The following is a 13,825-nucleotide window of genomic DNA, read 5'->3' as shown; positions in this document are numbered from 1 at the left end:
TAATTATTAGATAAAAAGTTGTAAATTGCAACTTTTAAAATTATGAGTTATGTATAACCTAACATAACCTAATAGATTTTTTGTACTACATAAGACATCTTGAAAAAAAAACAGACCTAAAATGCACGTGCTGCTCTCTTTTGCATGCTTATATATTATGGTTTTATGTATATTGTATAAGATATCTTATAAGACTTGAAGACTATAATGTGAGTACTATTATCGTATCCAATACTTAGTACCTAATAACTATATTAAAATAATTACGGTTTGTCATGGATAAGTAAGTAATTTTCAATTGATATCCAAAATGTATATTATTAAGTATTTACATGGTAATTTACCAAAAGCTTTATACAAAATACATTTTGATTACTAATAGTAATAATTTGTATATAATATATAAATTGTACCTGAAATTTAATTTCAATTAGATAGATTATTGTCGAAGACTGACACAAATTATGAAAAATATGACTATATTCTAGAAGAATCATATATTTGTTCATAAATAAATTTTAACTATAAACATTTAAGACTAATAATGTATTAAAATAAAAATACAATTTCAGTTTATCACACATTAATAACGTGGTGATATTGAAAATCAGAATAATAGGTACTACCTATAATAGCTCATTATATTTTTATGTCTTAGTTTGCAACATTTTGTTCGTTAACCATAAGTAGCTCATAATATATTTACTTACTTATTTAATCGTATTCAAGTAATAAGAAATTATTGAGTTTAAAATCCTATCGTCGTAATATTCTCTGAAATCAGCAAAATGGTAATTTTGTATCTCTATTAGATCTTTTGTTGTTCTGACAAGTTAATTTTTCCTACTGCTTCTTCCATAGATAATATTATGAGTGATATGACTATAATATCAGTCTTCTATGATATCAATTCACAAATATATGAAATATATGCAAATTTAGTCAATTTTATAACTATAAGCATTGTGGGTACTTCAACATTGTCTAATTATCGTTGTCTATATTAGTAATGTAGATATTATTACTAGTCCAGTTGATAATCATTTATTTATTTCGCGGTTTATCCAATTATTTTGTTTTTTGTTGACAATTTTAAAAATTATATTATTGTTCTAAAACATTATAAAAGCTTATAATATTGGATGACTGGATAAGTGATGAGTCTGACCTTAAAAATTGAGTACAAACGATCAATGTCCTTAACTATTATTGTAGGCAACAAGGCGGATTTCTACCGTTGGTACCAATAATAGATACCTCCACATGAAAATTATATGATTAAAATTATTGTCGTTTTTAAATGAACGCATAAATTGTATAAGTGCAGTACAACACGAACCTTCAAAATACGTTCTTTTATTTTGCGGCTAAAAACAAATCATATGAAATGCATACCTAAAGGATAAAATAATTGTATTTGTTTTCGTGTTTTCTTAAAATGTTTTTGAATTCTCCGACCTTCGCGTTATTGCCATATCTAGTGTAATATAATGACATTAAATAATATTCCAGAGGTATATCTGAAATATTATTGGTTGGTGCAGTAGGTATACGCATTTAAAAACAAAGGCCACCGACAAGCTCGTTTAAAAAATTAAACACTTAGGTTGTTCTATTTTTTAACCAAAAATTAAATAATTTACTTCTATACTTTAGTATACACACTCATGTGTAACAATATTTAACTACAATAGGTATGTACTATGTATAGGTAACTAATGATTGAGTAATATTTAAAATAATGGCTAAATCAGTAAATATTTTAATATTTATACCAAAATGAAGATATTTTTACTCACATAAATAAATGAAATTATAAATTAAAATGATCATTGTATCTAATATATAAAATAAAAATATTTATATAATACAATAATAAAATTATCTAAATTTGGAAGAAAGTACTTAAATGTCATTATTCAAACACTTTTCGAAATGTATGATCACATGGGTATACTCACATAATAATAGGACAAGAACTAAAAAAACCAATAAAACGTTTTAGTAAATTTAATTTTTGATTCATGACGATAGAATGACCTAAAAAATATAATAAATATATGAATACGAGTTTATGGTAATAGTGTTAACTATATATTAGGAGTTAATTCAGTGTTTGATTTGAAAATAAATAATGGAGGTACCTACTCTGAGTAATAGTATATATTTTTCTTTGGTTTCGGAGCAATCTTCTTACGAGAAACCTTGCATCAAATTTAAAGTTTTAGCTATTGGGTATTTTATACATTTTTAACTTGATTATAATTTTTAAATGTTCGTGATTTTGTAATACTTAATATGGTTAATTATAAAAAAATGTATGACTATATTTTGTATCTTTAATATTTTTTTAAAAACTTAATATGAACTTTTACAAGGACAATTCGTATTAAAGTTTTAAGGTTTTCAATCAAACAAAATTTGTTTTATCTACATTTACTGAAATAAAAATCAAAGTATTTTTTTCTACTAGGTATTGAAAGTGTTTTCAGGTTCAAATTCACGGATAAAAATCACATAAAATCTATATATTATCGAATATCTCAAAATCTAAAAATTAAATGACATTTGTGTTTGTATCAAAAGAAAATTATTTAAAAAATATACCAATCATTGAAATTTTTCATTAACCCTTAGTGAATCACGAACGGTTATGTAGACATTTTGCACTGCTTAATTTGGGTCTAAGTATCAACTTTATACGAATCGAGTGTTGTAAACAGTGTTAGCAATACTCGAAATTAAATATTGCTCAGAATTAACGTTGTGTTATATACTCATATATAATATGGGTTATTATAGGTACATAATATACTTACGTATTACTGTGTATAAGTCACAAGGTAGGTATTATGGTAAATTGGTACCTAAGTACCTATACAAAAACAATTTTATTTTTAGATAGTTGGCCATACATCGAAATGTTACAAGCATTACAATATAGGTAATGTCCATATAGCCTCATTTATTTGTTGAACATACATTTTGAAATTAATTGCCTACGTGGTATAGTGGTAATCGAAAATTTAATACATCAAGACATGAATAATTGAATAGTCTTGACTTGTACGGCGCGCGAAAACTACATATGTCCTGATGAGATATTACATATACCTATAGGATGTTAACTATTTATTTTGGTAGGTATCTATATTTATATTGTATATTACAATTTACAAGATATTAAAATCAAATATTTGACCGCGAATTGTCTAGTCATTTCAGCGATATTTTTAAATTGAACATCATGATGGAAAATCTGTACATCAGAACTGGTTTTCAGTGAAAAAATTCGAAGTGAGTACCATAAAATAAATGTGAATACACTTTTCTTATCACAGAGAAGTTGGAGTGTTATGTACTCTGCGCGAAATTTTCTCAGGTCAATTATCCATTCAAAAAATGACGTCTCAAATATGACTCCTCTATTATATATATATATATTAATTAGGCATCATGTTATTTATGTAGTAGGTAATTGGTTATTGACCCTGTTGAATAAACTATTATTTTAACAATATTTATCAGCATCTGCATTATTAACTTCCTTGAGGTAGTTGGGTAAACATCACTACTCAGTATACACTCTACAGAGTTAGCTCTATACGTAAAAGATTTAGGACCATTAAAGTACCATGGACGTCACCGTTAGAAAACTTATACGTAGAATGGTTTTTTTTGCGGTAAGTTGAGAGAAGAAAATTTGTATATGTACCAACCACTTGTTTAGACGTTTGTTCTATAGTCATTTCTACTAATTCATCGGAGTATTAAAAATTTACCCAGAATAGGTAGGTACACTCATTGCTGTTAAATTGGGTGCCGCGTAGTAATGCACTTACGAATTATACATATTAAATTATATTAAGTATTGATCAAGTATACACTCTTTAACTGTAGGTATAATATGCAATCTGCGTACCGCAGTCCAACGTCTTTAGAAAGTGTTATTCTTTATAATTCATTTAAAGTATAAACAATTTACTGAAAATTAGTCACGTCTTTGTAAAAGGTTTTCAATAGCGTGAACGGCAAATTTGAGTAAAAACAAGAATCCTGTTTCGTTCGAGATTAAAAGTTTGGTACGACTTTCAGAGACTATATTTTCGTGGTTCTTTCTGTTGTAATAACTGTGATGACGATACCCGTTTCCATGGAAAAAAGTTTGAAACCGATTATTTAAATTTGTAAGCAATGTTCCATGTTCCAAAACTGTTCAATACATGTAGTAGTGCTTTTAGTACCTACTTGGAAATTTGTAAACAATCGTAAACACTGCACAATTACTAATCCGTCGATCGTGGCAATATAAACGAGCACTTTTCTTTTTTATGCGATTTTGAACACGGATATGATGTTCTATTTTATGCTTGACATAAATGTTTTTTATTAATAAATATAATATTTTGGTGGACACTAGAATCAAACTTAATTCGTTTTTGGCGAAAATGGAATGCCTGTAGGTAAATCTAAAAATAAGGGTTTCTAATAGTGTAAAAAGTCTCATTTTTTGTGTCACCTTTAAAACATTATGTATAATACTAAATTAAGTGATGTTGTAACATTTCATTATTATGTCCTATTTCCGTAATATGCTATCTACATTCAAAAGAGTTTAATTATTATTAATATTTTTAACGACAAATCTTGTGTTCAGTTTTTAGAATTTCGTGAACTATTTCAAACTTAAAGTTTTTATATCAAATAAAACAATGCGGATAAAATACGTGGTTGTAAAATAGCAGGCAATTTTAAAAATCAATGAATACAAAATCTGATAAGTCAAATTAATCAAACTCTAAATAATACCTGTGATACTAAAAATGGGACTTTTAAACTGGTGCATTAGGTACGTGGATAACATATTACTACACGATCAATAACAATTTTTTGCTGATACCTTTTTTGTGAACATCATACGATTCGTGTACCGTCATTACATTTTATAAAGGGTGAAAACTCTGTCTGGGACTAATACTTAATCTCAGAATAAAATGTATCAATTACTATATAATATTACTTATTGTTATTCTTAAACACACGTGACATGAATTACCTAGTTATAATAATAAAAAGTCATACAAAAGTGTACGCATTTGCATATTAGGTAGGTACTGTTTAAATGAGTTGATTCAACTTATACACTTTAAAGGTCATTTACTTAAAACCTTTTGATGATTCGACGAATTACGCAGTACCATGTGGAATAATATTACTACCTATATCAGGGGTTGGCAACCTTTTTAACTACGTGAGACATGTTTTTCAATTTTTTTTATCGAGTATCACATTAATAGTTTTATTATTATAAACTATATTTATAAGTTAAAATATGTATAATTCACATTGGAAATATCTGCTTACAATGCTTACATACATACGCATTAGTAAACATTGCTATCATTTTTTTGTACAAATTGTCTGATTCCCTTAAATTGAGGTATAGCTTGTACATGAAGACAACTATAAAATCTAGATTAAGGATATATTTGAAGATTTATGAAAATAATTTTTTAGAACCTCGTAATTTTGAAAGCAACGACTTGGTTATTATTGGTGACATAATTTATGTCCACTATGAAAGAATTTCGGAATAATTTTATTTCTTAATCATATTTATAAAAACCATTACGTTTTGTTAAAAATTCGTTTTGTGATTTAGAACTCTGTAGTGATATTTAGAAACTAAAATTTTAGTTAAATCCTATTGCAAAGGTTTTACAAAAAATTCAATCTCAGATATACATCACTAAAAATGATAAATATAGTTTTGATCCAAACGATTATACAATAGTTTTAACTTAACTTGAAACGTTATAACATCAGTATACATTTTTAACAATAATTTTCATTAGGTTAAGCTGATTAGTATTTTATCAATACTTATGAACAAATTTTGTCTTATGGTATAGTCTCTTTTAAATTACAAAAATCAGCTAGTACATCTAGGACATTAAAATTATCATCAATCACAGGAATAAAAATTTAAAGTAGCGCTGTATCATGTATGATGATTATATACGTACTATTCTTCATTGCAAGTTTAAAAATATTAGACGAAATAATTTTTTCTTTAAATTACTTATTTAACTGTTTTTTATTTTTTTTGTCCAGAAGAACGATTAATGTTTTCATTTTTTTTTTTTATTTGGGCAGATTTCATCAAAAATAACAAGCATATATTTTTTAATGAATTCAGCGTCAAGTGAAAGGATGATTATTTTTTGATATCATTTCTACAATTACATAACTATTCTATACTACTCATTTGTTTTTTAGAAATAATATTTTGTCGACTATTTAATAAAAATTCGTCGATCGTCGTTATCTTCGACTCCGACCAGAAATACGTGTGCGCCAAGCGTGTATAAACAATTATATTATATTTTAGGAAAAATCTCATGAATATATATAATATTTATATTTTATTTTATTACATTAAATTCTTAGAGCTATTTATTAAAATCAAGGTAGTAAAATAATATTAAGTAATTTATTTTAAGGCAACAGTATAAACTATAAAGTAATTAAATATATGCAATAATATTAGTATTACAATATATCATATTTTAAGAGAGAGAGAAGAAGAGAATTTCAAATCGGTTTGTAGCATACAGGTAGCATAGTGTTTGGATTTTTTCATATTAAGATTGAAACGGGGGGATGTGGAATGGGACAGATCAAAGTAAGGTGCGAAAGGGGGTTTAAAAGTTCATTTGGGATATTTTACACCGATAACTGTAGTTTAATACGTCAATAGAACTAAATCATAATAAAATATATTTGTAAAATGTAAATTATTATTGAAATAATATTACGAAAATTTAACACCTTTTTGCGGGCCATAAAATATCGCTTCATGGGTTGCCGACCCCTGACTAATATGTACTCGTATATCTATATCATTTCCTTTCCGTACGACAGAATTTTAGACTGCATGCTGCAGACATGCATTTCCTACTTTTAATAATTAAATCTGAGAACAATAAGAATATTATACATACAAGCTTCTTATGTCAAATCGCTTGATTGGCTGTACAATGTACATAATTCAATAATAATTGTAATTCATTTATTCGCTTCGATATGAATATTTCAAGTTCAAAATAAACACACCAAATCATAGGCATACACTTTAGTTATTAGCAGAGCCGTAGAGGTACTGTCGTATTAGCATTAAACCTGGGCTACTACTACATATTATTATTACGGGTCACCCGGACTGCCATCGCGGTCTCTTGTTCGCAGGCGATATTTAATAATCTGTACGCGAGGACGATGGACCTTAATGGTTTTTGCGTAATATTATTTTATAGCTCACAGCTAAGATAGTACCTAAGATGGAACGCTAAATGACACCACATAACGACTTATGGTGAAAAAAAAATAGTCGGCAACAAAGTAATTAGTAAAAAAAAATAAGAAACAGAATAATTAAACCGCTGTTCTCTGATGTCGATATATTTTCATTAACATAACAAGTAGGTAGTATTACGCCACAGACCACTTGTTACACTGCAGCGCATCGCCAACCGTAATAATTATAACAATAATAATATTCGCATTATTATTATTATCATTGTTATGGCGTATGGGCAACAGATTTGCGGTCATTACATATTATGTATATGCGTCTTAACTATATAGCGTCGTGTACCCGACAACTACTGCAGATTGTATCATTCATATCTCAATTCCACCTTAAGTAAAAATTATTAATAATGGCATATAAAAAACGCTCCGAAAACGAACTCTTCCTGTTTACGAGCATAATAATGATAGGTATAATATACGGCTTTAGGTAATGATACATATTATTATTATTATTATTGTGGTACCTACCTGCTGTACCTACATAATATTAGTATATCAAAACAACACCACTTGCTATAACGTGCCAGTATCACGCGGGTATACCATTATAACCGGACGGCTCGCACGAAAAAATAATGACGTTTCACGTAATAACACCATACGCAGACAATCGCAGGAATATTGTGTTTATGACGTGCGTTTCGCAATATTCATAGTTCGGTTGCACACACCGCAGGACACGACTTATTATTGATGGTTGCGCGTATTGAAACTGCTTTACGGTCCTCTGATGATCATATCGTATAGACGCCGCCGTATAGTGCGGAGCGAGGGTATATATATATATATATATAATAATAAAATAATAATTATCCGATAGGTAATAATAATGTCCATCGTTGATTAAAAATAGTACAAGCGATAATCAATATTATTATTTTAGCGCGGATTCGAAATAAAAAAAAAAAAAAAAAACAGCCGGTGCGTCAACGCCGTAACAATCTCGGTTGGATAACCACTGGCTAGAGCTCTGTGATTATACTATTATAATATTATGTATGGGTACCAGCTATGCGTATGTACACGTTTATAATGTTATATATTAATACGACCGTTGATCAATGATAATAGTATACATTAAACACGATAATGCGAAACACCGAAACAGTAATAATTCCTCCGAGCGTCGTTTCCTCTATAATTTGTACCCGATCGTGTATAATATTATATATAGGTACGTATTATAATATATTACACATACGTGTGCGCAGAGTTACGATAACGCAGTCGGACAGCGATTTTGACGCAAGAGTTTATAATATTATAGATAATCGTTGTCGGATCCGAGAACGATATTTATCCTCGCGGGTATCGACCGCCTGGATTCAATCTGCGTCATTCGTGCCCGAAATCTGCGAATAGTAATTATTATCATTTATTATTATTATTGAAAAGGTACTGACGCAAGCGTAATATAAGTACTCGACATTGTATATAAATTCGATGTACTCGGTTCGCCGGAGAACTAGTGTGGACTAATCCTCCACAAGATTGAAAATCTCAAATTACGTTGCCAAAACACACAGATACAGCCATACAGGACAACTCTTATGGTGGCGATCAGTTCTTTCGAATCACTGCATCCGTCCTTCTATACCCAACTTAAAATTCACTGTCCGTCAGTGGCGCAACCAGGATTTATTCAAGGAGAGGGGGGTTCAGGAAAATTTTTATTTATTATATATTGTTTTTCTGTTTTCTGGGTAACTTTAAAAATATAAAATAAAAATAAATACTACGGCATGAGCCAAGGAGGGGGGAGGGTCCGGACTCGGGGTCCACCCCCTGGATTCGCCACTGTTGTTCGTTCTTTAAATAAGACACAAAAAAAATTTAATAAAACACGTTTTTACAATCACAAATATATTTTATCGATTCGCTTAGGTTCTATTGTTAAAATGCATTCGATACTTGTACTTTGTAGACAGAATTTTTAGAAAAGTATTCTATTTTAAAATTCGGATTACACACGAAATCGAAAGCGTTTTTTTTTTAAAACTAAAAGATGATAATATTATGGTAGTTCAATCGAGAAACATACAGATAAAGTTAATTTAGTTAACAATAAATGTTGAGAATCACTGTATAGAATAGAGTCTGCATGTACCGGTCTGCCAGTCTATATACTGTTATAAGTTATGTATAATAATAATATCACATTACTACATAATGTGGATCGACTGTAGGTACTCGCTGTAATATGATTAGTCAATCGTAAATTCGTAAACGATTATAAACATTTTGACTTCGAATTGTATGTATTGTATGTTGAAAAAAAAATCATAATGTTGTGTCACCATGGATTGCAAGCTAGTAATGTGGCTATGGCCATTCGTTTGCGGTAATTTTATATTATTTAACTTTTGAACTTATAATATACCAACTATTGGACAATTGTCATGGTTTAACAGAGATAACTCAACCATGTCGTACAAAAATGGGGGGCACTGCATTGCCATACGTATTATCGATTTCATTAATCAATAATAATATTTAAATAATAAATTATATTATATAGTCGGTACCTATACAAAGCTATTGATTAAATGACAAACACGCATTATAATTTAGAATCAACGTTTTTAGAAAAAATACTTTTTTGAGAGAAAAAAATGATACTTTTACGATATTTTTTTTGTAATGATTTAGATTTATTCAAAATAAAATATAGTCCCAAAAAATTAATACTTTTCTAAAACATAAATGTTTACCTTTAAATGAACCACGTTTTTTATACTATTTATTCGATTATTTCATGTTATTTATAAACTCATACAAAGCTATAATTCTGCTAACATATACAGGTAAGTGTTCAGACTATTGACTATTGTGAATACTAACAATAGCTAATTAGTTATACCATTAAACTACATTTTTTCTAATGACATACCTAATTATGTTAATACTCGTATATGATGTTATATATTAATTATTATTATAATTTGTTTACATGCCTATTTTACAGTGTACTTATATTAGAATATTACGTATATAAGTACATTCTACAGAGAGGTAATAGAGTTTAATAAATATACAACTTAACATTCGGCTGTTATATAAACAACTGATATGGTTTGGTCCAATCGAATTAACTAATCAGTCTCACTCCACCTGACTGTAATTGTTTATGAATGTTAGTGCTATAGGTACATAATATTAAGGTATATAAATTATATGTTTAAACTTGATCTATTTTCATCCATTCCTTTCAAAATTCAAAACACAACTATATATAAGTGTTGTTCAATAAGTAAACGTTAACCATAGCACATCAGCAAGTTATTTATGTCATTTGAGGTCTCTTCGACCTCAATATAATCGTAAATATATTATATATTTTATATCAATATTCAATCGTTAGTTATGATATAAAATTCATCATATCTTTGCATAAACCATATCTGTTTCTGTAGTTGATCACATTGTTGGTTATCGTTTCATTTTTTTGTTATTTTATTTATTAAGTTTTGTTCAAATGTATGAGATATTTTTTTTTGTTTGTTTACTAGTACACTATAAAGATATTGCAATTTAAAATTTAAAACTATAATTTTTAGTAAGCTTACATGTGTAAACTGAACTATTATAGTTATTAGTTATTATTTAATGTATATTTCTGTTTCTAATTGTATTACAAGAAATTACAACAGGATTTTATAACTTATAAAATAATACTTTTGTTTCAATGATGTCTTTGTAATAAGTTCACATGATATATCGTATTAAATTTTTCAAGGTTTAAAAGATTATAGCTAAACGGTTTTTAATAAGTATAATACAATATATTATGTATTAAATGTAATTATATTATTATATATAACAATCTAGATGTTGTATAAATGAATGTATACCCCCTAATCGATGTTATTAGTATTTCCTATATTAAAGAGACATATGGTTCGTTTTTAGAAAATGTAACTACCTGTGTAACTACGTAAGTAAGTATGAGTGTTTGAGAATGAATGAATTTTAATTTAAAATAGTTATAGCTATAAAATATGATATTCTTCACTTAACATTTAAAATAAAAAAGGTATAGAGGATTCACTACGCCACCAAGTTAATACCACAGATAATCAGAGATCACAAGATACCGAACATCAGAACACATCTTAATAATTAAACAGTTAATACATTAATATTTTTAAAACATCTAATTATGGAGTAATAAAATTATACACATTTAAACCTTTTTTTTTTTATTATTAATGTAAAAATGTTAAAAAATATCATGCAAAATAATTCATATAGTGGGAGTTTACTAAAATTAAAAAATGATGTTTCAAAAATAAATAACGAAAAAGTCCTTTAAAATATATTGACGACAATAGAGTAAATTGTAATTGTTTGTGCTCAATCTATTCCAAAAGTCAAAAATATCCATACTTTATCTATATTAGTCAGTGCTGAAGATATACTAAATGAAGTTCATAAATTTGAATTATATTTATAAATAAGATTGCAGGATAGTAGACGATACACGTAAGATTGTAAAATAAAAGTGTTTATTCACGTGAAACATAAATATATTATATAGGTACCTATATCATAATTAATAATAAAATAATTATTATCATAAAATCATAACCTTGAGTAATATTTTATAAATGTTTACAGTTTAATATGTGTTTTAAGTACAAATTTATGCAATGAATTGATTGGATAGGTACCTTAACTGCCTACCTATAAATTATTTTCACAATAGTTAATGACTAACATATTTTTAAAAATATTATAATATATCATTTTTGTTCTTAAAATACCCTTAAGTACTATGCAACAGAAATTAAACTCAATACTTATTTCTTGAATAGATGATTTGGTTCCGTATTTGATGAATATGCAATATACAGCTGTTCTTTAGTAAAAATAAGACCAATCAAAATCTGCAAAAATAGACGAAATTGTTTATGTCTAAGGGTTGTTCGACGATGTTCACCGTTTATCAATAATAAATTATGATAGTCTAAAAACTAATATAAACCAATTATTTACCACATAATTTTAATTGAAATGTCTAACAAAACTTAGATATACTTACTATTTAAATTTTAAATACAGTTATACTCTACTTGCATTGATACAGTTTTTTTTCGTTAAATATATAAATATTAACTTTATAACATGCGCTTATTATTACTTGTTTAGTTGTCTATACCTCATTGGCAAAATGTTATAGTAATTTATCTGTGAACAGATACCAGTATGACAGCATATCACATTAAATAACACGTCATATAGAATAATTCAAACACATTAACAATAATCCCAGTTGATTGGTTTTACACTTTTATCCGTATAGATTTATCTATTGCGTGTGCAATGACAAATTTCGAATAAACGACATAGAAATATACATAAACTGATATATAAATATATACGTATACAAGTAATGTACATTATACATAGGTAACTGGTAGATATATTCGAAAACGGTTGACGGTGGTATTGTTCCAGAACTCATATTGAGTGTTTTGAATAAGAATTTGTTATTATTAAGACAATTAAGGTTATATTATCACGTGTATTATATCCATATATATAATTTATTGAACAAAAAAAAACTGCATTCGCGACATAGTGCAGTGTAATATTATACGTATAATACAGCGTATAGTGTGTCACTGCCGTGTGCGAGAAGGTTAAATTCGCCGCAGAGAATATCCACAAGTTATAATGCTTATTCTGTTGTTATTGTGTTTTGAATTTTAGCCGATTTTTTTTTTCGTCCTCAGACACAAACATTATATTATAATCTTAATTTGCAAATCTCGAAATATTGTTACCTGTCATAGGTATATTTTATTTTCTACATTCATAGATAAACTCTTAGCGGCGTTCAACATAATATTTTACAGCCAGTGAAGGTATACTTGTTTAAGGCTGTGGAAACAGACTAAACTGTCATATTATTATTATTATCATAATGGAACATTCAGATATAACTATAAAAATGTGTGTGTCGTAAATTCTATAAGCTTTATGATTGAAATGTGTATCATATAACCACATACTATAATTATTAGGTATTATGTTAAATATTGTCATATTCGTATACGATAGTCGCTAAGATCATTCAAAAATATTAATATGGGAAATAATAATATTTTTTTAATACATTTATCGTTTTGTCTAATTAATTAAAATATAGGTAAGTAAATATTTCATAGTATACATACGATATTACTCGGAGTATGAAATATTTTTACCCGACTATTCGTGTCCTTTACCTTGTAATTTATTTTCATTGCTATTATGTTATTTGGTAATATTCAAACTATATTATATACAACGGTCGTGCAGTCATACACCCTACCTAATTTTGATTCTATTCTTATACATGCCAACATATCTAGTTACTAGTTTTATTATTTTCGTCGTGATTGACTACATCGACATGCGTTTATAGTTTTTGATTGAAACCCGTCTAATATCGTTCTTGTTGTGATTT

This window comes from Aphis gossypii, chromosome 1 (assembly GCF_020184175.1).
Source record: "Aphis gossypii isolate Hap1 chromosome 1, ASM2018417v2, whole genome shotgun sequence".
Lineage (NCBI taxonomy): Eukaryota > Metazoa > Arthropoda > Insecta > Hemiptera > Aphididae > Aphis > Aphis gossypii.
This window is presented reverse-complemented; position numbering follows the sequence as displayed.